This window comes from Pinus tabuliformis, chromosome 4_1, assembly GCF_031772625.1.
Source record: "Pinus tabuliformis cultivar Carrire ecotype Pingquan chromosome 4_1, CPIR1, whole genome shotgun sequence".
Classification (NCBI taxonomy): domain Eukaryota; kingdom Viridiplantae; phylum Streptophyta; class Pinopsida; order Pinales; family Pinaceae; genus Pinus; species Pinus tabuliformis.
Window position 1 is genome coordinate 137,009,354 of NC_142303.1, and position 12,278 is coordinate 137,021,631.

At 38.2% G+C, this 12,278-nt stretch overlaps 2 pseudogenes; both read right to left on the bottom strand.

The window, feature by feature from the left end:
• Positions 1-741: 741 nt before the first annotated feature.
• Positions 742-1,699, bottom strand: LOC149174588 (uncharacterized; annotated as a pseudogene).
• A 4,646-nt stretch (positions 1,700-6,345) lies between these two features.
• On the bottom strand, positions 6,346-7,211 carry LOC149174589 (uncharacterized; annotated as a pseudogene).
• Between the last annotated feature and the right edge of the window lie 5,067 nt (positions 7,212-12,278).

The window sequence follows — 12,278 nt, forward strand, 5'->3', positions numbered from 1 at the left end:
TACTATAAAAAAAAAACCGAAAACAGAAATATGCTTATCATAGAAAATTCTGCTTCATGCACATGGATGTCATTGTCCATCTCTCCTGGATGTATAATCAAAATTGGTTTTCTGGCATCATCTTGAAAAGTTGACCAGCCAATGTTCTTAGCAACAGAACACGAGCTCAAATGCTGAGGGTCCCCTGTATTTCTTGGATCCATCCATGGTGCCATAGCTGGTCTCATACTATCATAATGAATGGCAGCATCCACCAGAACAGAATTGTTTAAAGCGGTAGGCATAAAACCTCTGACATAAGAACTATTCGGAGGCATTAAATAAGAATTAAAAACAGGTCTGCTACCAAAGGAATTGTTGTTTCCAAACTGAATGCTATTGGCATAGGATCCATGTATTCCCAAATCTTCTAACACTGGCATAATTGCCTCTGTTGGAGGAACCCCTGAAGGAAAAGGCCAATATTGGTTCTCTGGATAAGGTACGTGTTGATAAATAGAGCCTGGCTATTGAAATTGATGACCATAAAAAATATTATCTGTGTAGAATGTTGGAATCGACGTCCATCCAGGGCTGCAAAAGGTCTGGGAAGGATAACCGCCATCGATTGATGGATAAAACAAAGGAGAAACCTCATGTTGAAAAACTGGTAGATGATATCTAGCAACCTTTGGATACAAGGTTCTACAAGATCTTGAACATCATCAAGCCAAGACATGATTGAAGATTGATTGAAAATTTTCTGGAATTCTTAAAGTGCTTACAGACATTTCAGACAAATCAAAACCCACTTGTATGTCCCTAAAGGTTCATGGTCCATTCAATTGTTGAGAGCTCTTGTTCTGAATTGTGTCTACCAGGCGATTCACAGCATTTACAAGTCCTCCAAGAACATCTATTAAATCCTGACCTTGCTTTCTCTTGAGCTCTCTATCGAGCTCACTGGTTTGTAGTTGCACTTGTTTATTTACCTCAATACCCTTCCAATACATGTCCCTGTCTAGCTGGCTGGAGCACATCTGTGCTTGAGTTGTTTCGCGGATAACCGCTTGTATATTCTGACAATTCTCACGAAGTACACTAATTATGTCATGCTCCCTATCATCTTCAATTGAACATCTTCTTCTCTTATGCCTTACGGTAGAATCTAGTGGTTCATTACCACTTCCTGAAGCCGTTGGATCCTGCATCTTGACCATCTCATCTTGTGAGTCATCATTGGAAGTAAAAGACTATCTGCAGCCACACCCATGCTGTCAAAGGTAGCATCAGGATATGCAGTTGGTGTTTTATCTAGATTTGCATCCATCGCATTAAACAACTCCCTTTCTGTACTTGATGCCAATCCCACAATAGCTGCATCATCGTAAGGTGCTTCCTTCCCACCATGCTTGCACAACAATTCTTGTAAACTGCCATTTAATTCAGAACCATCTTTCACATCCCTAGGGAGATGCAGAAGCCCCGCAGAGAGACGCATGGAGCAAAATCTCGAGTAATTAGATAACGAATCTGCTTGGGCACCTGACTCACCATCATGTTCTCCAGAAAGCAAGACGGAATTAACAACTTCAGCGGTGCTAGCCAATATCAGAGGCTTCTTTCTTCCATCCATTGTCAATGCCTCAGCCAGATTTAGGCTCGATATGCTCATTTCCCTATCCTGTTTACGCTCATTTCTTTCCCACCTTTCATACATCAATTGCAATAACCCTCTCCGAACGGCCTTCGGTACATCATTCTTCAATTCTGTAGCTTTAGCTCTAAGTTTCGATAACCTCAGCTTAGAATCTCAGGAGGTTATGGACTGAGCAGTGGGTTCAAACCTCCGGAATAACAAAGAACTCTTGATTATATTTTCTTTATTAAGTGACAGCCGTTAGCTCCGAATGATTAGCAGTACTATACCCACAAAAGTAGATCACGAGATCGAAACTTGAATAGTGGATTGTTCTGTGATTGTTGTTGCAGCTTCTCTGCCACCCGTTTGCGTAGAAAAAGAGCTCTTGTGAAGCCAGGCCATGAAAACAACGAACTACATCTCTCTCTGGCACTTCATCAAACACTTGCGCCCAAGACATAAATGCTATTCCATGAATTTGCCACCTGCCAATAATCGGTTTCACCCACAGCGGAAAGAAATCTCCACCGGCCCCTTTGTATAGACCTCAGCCATAATATGAAAGCGGCGCTCCCATATAAACCCATGCGTTGACATATATCGCTTTATAGTGTCTTGACACCTGAATGAAGCAGTTATCAACAATTTTGCAAATGTCTTGATCTAGCTTTGCTACATCTACCGGAATTGTAAGGTCAAACTCCTTGAGACTGAAGTAAAGAGCGTTCACCGAAGTATTAGGCAAAACATCACCAGGATTTACCATAATTCCCTCAGCTACAAAAGAAGTAATTATTAAACATGATTCCTCTTGAAGATTAATCTTAATGAGCTGCAACTGAACAACTGTTTGTGATGGACCAAAAAGGCTCTGGTGTGGCTCTAAAGGCTCTGGTGTGGATCTAAACACTGCAGTGTCAATAGTAGTAAGAACCATTCGGGCAGGAACCTTATCATCAAAATTTATTATATGAACCTTCTGCTGAAAACTCGAGCAAATCCCCAATTTCGTAGCGCGCTACGAAAATGCCTAAACATGTAGCGCTGCGAAACTGCTTAAAGAATTCATGCGCTGCGAAAACACCCTGTCTTTAAGCTAGGCTAAAAAAATTTTGGCAATAGGATTTTCAGTGATAACAGCGGCTCCACTTGGGATAGTGTGCCCTTGTGGTGCACTAAGAACCTGCAGTTCCAGTGCCTTATAGAATTTATTTGACAAACAGAAATTTGCTTGACCAGCATGACTGTAGGAGAAAAAAAAAACTATTTCTACTGAAAGATTCTCAGTTGACCTTAAGCTTATTTTGCATTTACCTCTACCTACCTACCCTAACAATTTCAGCTTCTTTCTGCTCAATCAATATGAAATTTCCAATGTAGCCAATCCTCTATTTTATCTGATATTTGATTTCTTTGACTGCATTGGAGTTCACAGTCAATCTAATGGTGTGATGACCGCTGCCACTGAAATTTCCTCTGATCTTTATAGGTAAGCTGAAGCAGTGGAGAGTAAAAGTCTTCCATGTAATCAGCTACAGGATCCCAGAATACATGATCAGCTTGATTTTCGTTGTAACTTTCCAGTTGTGCAAACTGATCTTCAACCACAGTGTTCAGTTCCTCCATCGTGAAAGAGAAAGGAACCAGCATAGTCTCCTTGCGTTCTGCCATAGAAAACTTCTGAGAATAATGATCATGATCATGAAAACTATATGCCTGAATTTGTCCTTCTAAACCTTCAATTTCTTTTTCAAGGTCCTCAGCAAATTCATCCAAAAATCTCATCCTATCCTCTGCCTTGCAGTCAAAAGATTTTATATATGAGGATAATGACAAAGAAAAAGATTCATTTGTTTCTTCTTTACTATGATCATCATTCCATTGTTTGAAACCTTCAACTGAGGGAGAGTCTGCCACCAACTCTGACCTATCTATCCATTCCTCCAAAAACATGAGCCAAAGGTCTTGAAATGACTTAATGGACTTGGCAGGAAAGCATTCAACCCACTGTTTGCACTTCCCTTGAAGTGAATCATAGAATAACCTTATACAAACATCCTCATGTTTAACTCTCAGAAGCTCTAAAAATTCACAAAAATCTGATATATGATTCAAGGTTAAACTCAAATCTTCTCCATTGTATTTGGGACCATTCCTTAAAAAATATGCATCCTTGGGAAAATGATTTGGGAAACCATGAATTCCTGAGAAATCTATGCATGTATACCTTGAACAAAGAATGGCAGCTTCTGGGTCCTTCATAACTCCAGTGGAATCACCATGAATGTATAAACCTTGAATTCTTCAACAATGGAGTTGCCAAGGTAGTTTTGCAGCCTCGAAAATCATTTTGAACTCCTGCTACCTTCAGAAATCCAATCTTCAAATTTCGGGAGAGAATAAGCTTCAGGCTCCCGGCAGACGCACCAAAATGTTATCACAAAATCAGTACTAAGGGCTGCAACCAAGCAAGATTTTATGTAACTCTTTCAACCAGACTTTAGACTAAGGATTAGCCTCCTTAGTCAGAGAGGGCTCTCTCACAGACTTTTGATAAAAAACAATCACAACAACAGATGGTTAACTCTTCACACTTTTATGAAAATAAAGCTGGTTGGAAACACAAAACAACACTTCTTCCATTGGGCTCATGGAGTCATTCACTTCTGCAGTAAACTATTGATCACTTAATCATAGAAGCCAAGGCATATAACGTTTAACACTCAAAACATTTCTCCAAAAAACTCAACTCATAAATAAGCACAGGAAGTCTGAGCACTAGGTGAATTCAGAGTGATTGCATATTTAGTGAGCTGTAAAATACATAAAAGATAATGACAAAACCACACATGTTCTGAGCCATAAACATATAATGAATCTTGGGAAGAAAAAGTAACTCTTGTATTACTGTCAAAGTCTTCTTACACAAGCTGATAAAAACTCTGTTTTTTTATAAAATCTCCAACCCCTTTTTACATTCATCTTTCCACTCTATATAGAAGGCTTACTCTACCTGATTCGAGCTCCCTCCTCCAGCGTGAGGGGAGCTCAATAATTACCTATGATGACACCTACTAACTTTTAACTAACTAATAATTGCAGCTGACCATTAATTGACAGCGCTGGACTCCTAAAACAATTAAAACTCTAATTCTACATCATGCTGGAAATAGCATTTATTACAATCAAACTGGTGCTCCTACGAGAAAAAGGAGAGAACAGGCTCATTCTTTGACAAGTGGCTTCTCTTAGTTTGGCTGTGACAGGTGTCTGTAGTTGCTTGCTGGCCTTTAATATAACATGTTCTCCAACACCCTGAAATATAGGAAACTGTTCCTGATTGTCGGTCTTTGGTTTGCCTCAACATATTCGAATCCAAAGGAAAATGCTTTATCCTTGCTTTTATCCTTTAACAGAAAGAGCGGGCTGCCACATCCTGGATGTGCTGTAGGATGTATTGATGGACAGGTGTCTCTCTTTCAAGTTTCTCGGTCATCTTACCAACATAGCTGCTCTGCGTTTAAAATCATCACCTACAGCAGTTTCGTAGCGCGCTACGAAACTGCTGTGTGATTTAAAAAACACAGTCTTCTTCCCTGCCTTTAAAAATTCACTATGCCTAATTGATGCTTTGGACAAGGTTATGAGGACAACCTGTAAATGAGCATGGTTAATAGCCTCAACCTTTCTGCACAGCGTTTAACACATTTACAGTTAGTGCAAGGGCAGCTGGTGAAGTTTTTTGCTTGATTTGCTCTGTCATGATGATGGTACTGCTTAAAACATTTCACATGCTACCCTACCTTTAGGGTTCATCTATTCTTCCTTTAGTGCAGTCTCACAGCCACACTCTGTACTGTCTTCATTTTCTGCCTTCATAGATCTGTTCTTTGTAATATCCATCTTTCTTACAAAAGTGAGGGTTATTATTGACAAGATTTTCCTTTGGCTAGTGCTTAAATACAATGAAGACATTACTATAAAAAAAAAACCGAAAACAGAAATATGCTTATCATAGAAAATTCTGCTTCATGCACATGGATGTCATTGTCCATCTCTCCTGGATGTATAATCAAAATTGGTTTTCTGGCATCATCTTGAAAAGTTGACCAGCCAATGTTCTTAGCAACAGAACACGAGCTCAAATGCTGAGGGTCCCCTGTATTTCTTGGATCCATCCATGGTGCCATAGCTGGTCTCATACTATCATAATGAATGGCAGCATCCACCAGAACAGAATTGTTTAAAGCGGTAGGCATAAAACCTCTGACATAAGAACTATTCGGAGGCATTAAATAAGAATTAAAAACAGGTCTGCTACCAAAGGAATTGTTGTTTCCAAACTGAATGCTATTGGCATAGGATCCATGTATTCCCAAATCTTCTAACACTGGCATAATTGCCTCTGTTGGAGGAACCCCTGAAGGAAAAGGCCAATATTGGTTCTCTGGATAAGGTACGTGTTGATAAATAGAGCCTGGCTGTTGAAATTGATGACCATAAAAAATATAATCTGTGTAGAATGTTGGAATCGACGTCCATCCAGGGCTGCAAAAGGTCTGGGAAGGATAACCGCCATCGATTGATGGATAAAACAAAGGAGAAACCTCATGTTGAAAAACTGGTAGATGATATCTAGCAACCTTTGGATACAAGGTTCTACAAGATCTTGAACCTAATCAAGCCAAGACATGATTGAAGATTGATTGAAAATTTTCTGGAATTCTTAAAGTGCTTACAGACATTTCAGACAAATCAAAACCCACTTGTATGTCCCTAAAGGTTCATGGTCCATTCAATTGTTGAGAGCTCTTGTTCTGAATTGTGTCTACCAGGCGATTCACAGCATTTACAAGTCCTCCAAGAACATCTATTAAATCCTGACCTTGCTTTCTCTTGAGCTCTCTATCGAGCTCACTGGTTTGTAGTTGCACTTGTTTATTTACCTCAATACCCTTCCAATACATGTCCCTGTCTAGCTGGCTGGAGCACATCTGTGCTTGAGTTGTTTCGCGGATAACTGCTTGTATATTCTGACAATTCTCACGAAGTACACTAATTATGTCATGCTCCCTATCATCTTCAATTGAACATCTTCTTCTCTTATGCCTTACGGTAGAATCTAGTGGTTCATTACCACTTCCTGAAGCCGTTGGATCCTGCATCTTGACCATCTCATCTTGTGAGTCATCATTGGAAGTAAAAGACTATCTGCAGCCACACCCATGCTGTCAAAGGTAGCATCAGGATATGCAGTTGGTGTTTTATCTAGATTTGCATCCATCGCATTAAACAACTCCCTTTCTATACTTGATGCCAATCCCACAATAGCTGCATCATCGTAAGGTGCTTCCTTCCCACCATGCTTGCACAACAATTCTTGTAAACTGCCATTTAATTCAGAACCATCTTTCACATCCCTAGGGAGATGCAGAAGCCCCGCAGAGAGACGCATGGAGCAAAAACTCGAGTAATTAGGTAACGAATCTGCTTGGGCACCTGACTCACCATCATGTTCTCCAGAAAGCAAGACGGAATTAACAACTCCAGCGGTGCTAGCCAATATCAGAGGCTTCTTTCTTCCATCCATTGTCAATGCCTCAACCAGATTTAGGCTCGATATGCTCATTTCCCTATCCTGTTTACGCTCATTTCTTACCCACCTTTCATACATCAATTGCAATAATCCTCTCTGAACGGCCTTCGGTACATCATTCTTCGATTCTGTAGCTTTAGCTCTAAGTTTCGATAACCTCAGCTTAGAATCTCAGGAGGTTATAGACTGAGCAGTGGGTTCAAACCTCCGGAATAACAAAGAACTCTTGATTATATTTTCTTTATTAAATGACAGCCGTTAGCTCCGAATGATTAGCAGTACTATACCCACCAAAGTAGATCACGAGATCGAAACTTGAATAGTGGATTGTTCTGTGATTGTTGTTGCAGCTTCTCTGCCACCCGTTTGCGTAGAAAAAGAGCTCTTGTGAAGCCAGGCCACGAAAACAACGAACTACATCTCTCTCTGGCACTTCATCAAACACTTGCGCCCAAGACATAAATGCTATTCCATGAATTTGCCACGTGCCAATAATCGGTTTCACCCACAGCGGAAAGAAATCTCCACCGACCCCTTTGTATAGACCTCAGCCATAATATGAAAGCGGCGCTCCCATATAAACCCATGTGTTGACACATATCGCTTTATAGTGTCTTGACACCTGAACGAAGCAGTTATCAACAATTTTGCAAATGTCTTGATCTAGCTTTGCTACATCTACCGGAATTGTAAGGTCAATCTCCTTGAGACTGAAGTAAAGAGCGTTCACCGAAGTATTAGGCAAAACATCACCAGGATTTACCATAATTTCCTCAGCTACAAAAGAAGTAATTATTAAACATGATTCCTCTTGAAGATTAATCTTAATGAGCTGCAACTGAACAACTGTTTGTGATGGACCAAAAAGGCTCTGGTGTGGCTCTAAAGGCTCTGGTGTGGCTCTAAACACTGCAGTGTCAATAGTAGTAAGAACCATTCGGGCAGGAACCTTATCATCAAAATTTAGTATATGAACCTTCTGCTGAAAACTCGAGCAAATCCCCAATTTCGTAGCGCGCTACGAAAACGCCTAAACATGTAGCACTGCGAAACTGCTTAAAGAATTCATGCGCTGCGAAAACACCCTGTCTTTAAGCTAGGCTAAAAAATTTTTGGCAATAGGATTTTCAGTGATAACAAGCCTTTTGAGTTCTTTTGGGTTATTGCGCATTACAAAAATTGGTATCAGAGCCATTCTATCCATTCTATTCGAGGTATAAGGGAGAAACGTATATGACGTAAGCGAAAGCTAAAGGTGTCTACCGCAATAAGTCCCAATGTTGCTGAGGAAAGGTGTTGTTGGACGTAGGGCGTGACCTGTGATTGCAAATCTACAATTTTTCATGTGCTTTTAATCCTTTTATCTTCATCAGTATGGATGCTAAGTAAAGTTTTAATTTCTCTACTGAATCTCATAAAGAAACACATGAGAAAAAATGGGCATGGATTACAAAGTTTTTGAACAAAAGAAATACATATGTTTTGTTTGATACTAGAGTTGTTGAGCAAGAATTTAATCCACAACCTAATTGGGAACTACCAAACATTCAGATGGAAAAGATGTATAAACTCCTAGTTTTTTAGTTTCGTGTTGCTACAATGTTTAGATTTTCCTCTGTAAATGTTCCTGTTTCTGTTGGTCAGAGTGTATATCAAATTCCTCTCATTAGAAAGGAAGATGTAGAATGGGGTCTGATTCATGACTACAAATACATACATATTGAACTCGTACAATTTGGAATTAATCCATTTGTACGACCAGGGTTAGATAACTCATGTTGAACTTACGTTCTTGATATGAGACACAATATGTTTGAAGACGCATTGATAGGAGGATTCCAAACTGCGTTAAATAATGGTCTTGTTTGGTCTTCAGTCATCCCAAGATACCAAGTGTTGCTTACAGATCCATACATTAATGAATTTTTCCAAGATTACATATAGTTCCATGGATATGATACTGCCCTTCATACACAAATACCACAACTCCAATCTAATTTTTGTATTATATTTGTCTCCTCTACTATGCCTCCACTACATTCCAATATATCACAGCAAGCATTAAAAGAAGGTGTCATTTTTGGTCCTAGTAATGCTACTTTGTTGCAAGTAGAATTTTGTGAACTAAGTTTGCCATCTAAATGGAATAGTGAGTATAATTTAATGTCTTAGAAGTATCTGTGGTTAGCAAGCTCTCCATCTCCATACCAATTAAAGTTAGTTCCAAACCCTGATGGTAGTACCAATTTACGGTTCCAACTGACTACTTCGCAAAAGCAATTACGAAGAATTCAGTTAGTCAGATTCCCTCATTCTGTACAAATACCACCCAAACTATCAATATCTTCAAGTAGCCATAATCATCGTTACTTGCCAGATTGTGTACATTTCCATGAAAAATAAAAAGAAAATTCAATAAATAAATACCAAACCATAAATTCTACATCACATCAAGGACAACATTCAGACTGTCCTGAATGCATTATGTTCCCTATTCGAGTCCACAAAATGTTGAGTCTACCTAGAGAAAAGCCAGGCGCAAAAAACGAATTTCCGAAAAGGAGACTAGAGCCTCGTAATAGTACTCTTAAATTCAAAGATGGTTCTATCTAGAGCAATATGCATTTTCTGCATTATCTATCAGCTACAGAGACTAAACCAGTAGAATAATTAGAAATGCAAAATTATTCTAACTACATGTCCGTATGTGTGGCCCAAAACATAGATGATTTGGCAAGAGACATTGTAGAAGTAAAAGAGAATGTCAAAAATATCCACTAAAGCATAGATACAATGTATGCTCACCAGAATTAAGATGCAATGTATGCTCACCAGAATTAATAGCAATGTATTAAGAGCAATTAATGATCAATTAGGGGTAATAAGTAGAGAAGTCACAAGTTTTGAAACTGCTATGAATAGACCAAGTTCTCCATCTAGATACTCTAAGATAGAAGAAGGCCCTAAATTCACCTTGATAAAAGCTTCCTAGTCTTGATCTAGTTTCCTAGTCTTGATGAATGCGATGCCAACAAAACTCGTAAGAATGTTGAAAAGAAGTTGCATTTCAACCCACCATCTATGACTCATTTACTGAAACATATTATTTTGGGTGTTATAAGAACCACTCTAGAAAGGGTTCTCAGAGAGACCAAAGTGGTAAGTGTTCTTGCAGGTCTTGACTTTCTACTACTAAGAAAAAGAAATATATTTCAAGATTGCCTATAGCGAGAGGATCAAGATTTGTTTTCAAGAAAATGTATAAACCAGCTAAACAATCTAAATGCTTTATTTCTGGCTAGACTGGTCATTGGGCCAACATATGTCCCAACAAAGGAAAGAAAGTAATCCAGAAAAAGATTGTTGAAGTTTTTAAATCCTCTTATGATCCAGCTGATTGGGACTTAGTTTCTCAAACAGATTCTAATTTTGAATGTTTTTTTCTACATAGTATTGGTTTAGATAATAGCTATGACATTGATGAGAAATTCCAAAAGGTTTCTCTTTCGGACAATAATAGTGACAGTAGTGAGTGTACATATCTGTCCAATTGTTTCATGTTTTAATTTTATGATCTCGAACATTAAATTGAAGAAATCCAAAGACAAAAGGCCTCTCTTCATCCTATTTTGATTACTCCTCGAAGACGCTTCCAAGAAAAAATTGATCATTTGTAGGCTTCTATTCCTCACAAGAAAACTAATGGAGAGGAATTTGAGATTTTAGATTGCCATATAACACCAGAAACATCACAAGAATCCACTAGTAATATTGCATACTTTTTTTTGGATAAGATTAAAAGGGTAGAAGAAGATCTCCAAAGAGACATAAACCAGCTTAAGCAGCTTGCACAAAGGATTGAAGCCAACATGCAAGAAATTGATAGTCTGAACTCACAGTTCATTTCTCCTAATTTCCTTTCATCTCAAACTCCATTACTATCATCCAGTCAACATAGTAATGAAGACATTCATGACATCAATGATATTGATGATAGGATGGTCATCCCTGCAAAAATAAAATTTCCAAGATAAAAAGAATATATTCTTGATGCTCAAATTGATACTGGAGCTATGAGCGGTTGTTACAACTTCAAGGCCATTCCCACTTAATATTGGAAACCCACTCAAGTCCAATTTAGAGAAGTTAACAAATAGTTGATAAAAATTCCATATATTGCTCCAGACTTTCCAATACTCTTAGGATCACAAGAATCATATGTCACTTTATATAGTTATGATATTGGTTCTTATTTGTTTCTTGGATAGGATTTTATGAAAATTTCATGCCAATTACCATTGAAAAGAACATGATAATTTTGAGCATTCAAGGTGAAAAGGTGCAAGTCCCTGCTAAAAGTAAATACACACTCAGGTTAAAACCTGATGAGGTAAGAAATTTAGATGAGGCAATAACAAATCTCTCCAAGATACAAAAAATTGTTAAGAATGCAGAAATCCATGGCCCTACTATTATATTTGATATTGTAAATAAGTTGAAAAATGATTGTACAACCGAACACCCTGATGCATTTTGGTTCAGAGAAAAATACTTTGTCTCACTTCCATTTTAGAAAGAATACTATATCAAAGCACAAAAGGCATAAGAAAATCACATAAGCCCGTCTAAACAGGAGATTTGTAAAGCAAAAATTATTGACTTGATAAAGAGAAAACTGATAGAACCATGCAAGAGTTCTTGGGCATGTCCAACATTTTATGTCCACAGGCACTCAGAGCACAAACGTGGAAAAAAGAGGCTAGTTATCAACTACAAAGCTCTGAATCAAGCTCTTGTGCCCATTAAATATCCTTTATCTAATAAGGAAATGTTGTTATCAAATATTGCCAAAGCAAATGCATTCATTAAGTTTGATCTTAAAAGTGGGTTTTCGCAAATGGGCATTAATCCTGAAGACAAATAAAAGAAAACATTTGTGGTACCTGGAGCACAGTTTCAATGGAAACTTATGCCATTTGATTTGGATAATTCCCCATCATAATTCCAAAAGAGAATGGAAGATATTTTTTGAAATTATTCTTTTATCATTGTCTACATAGA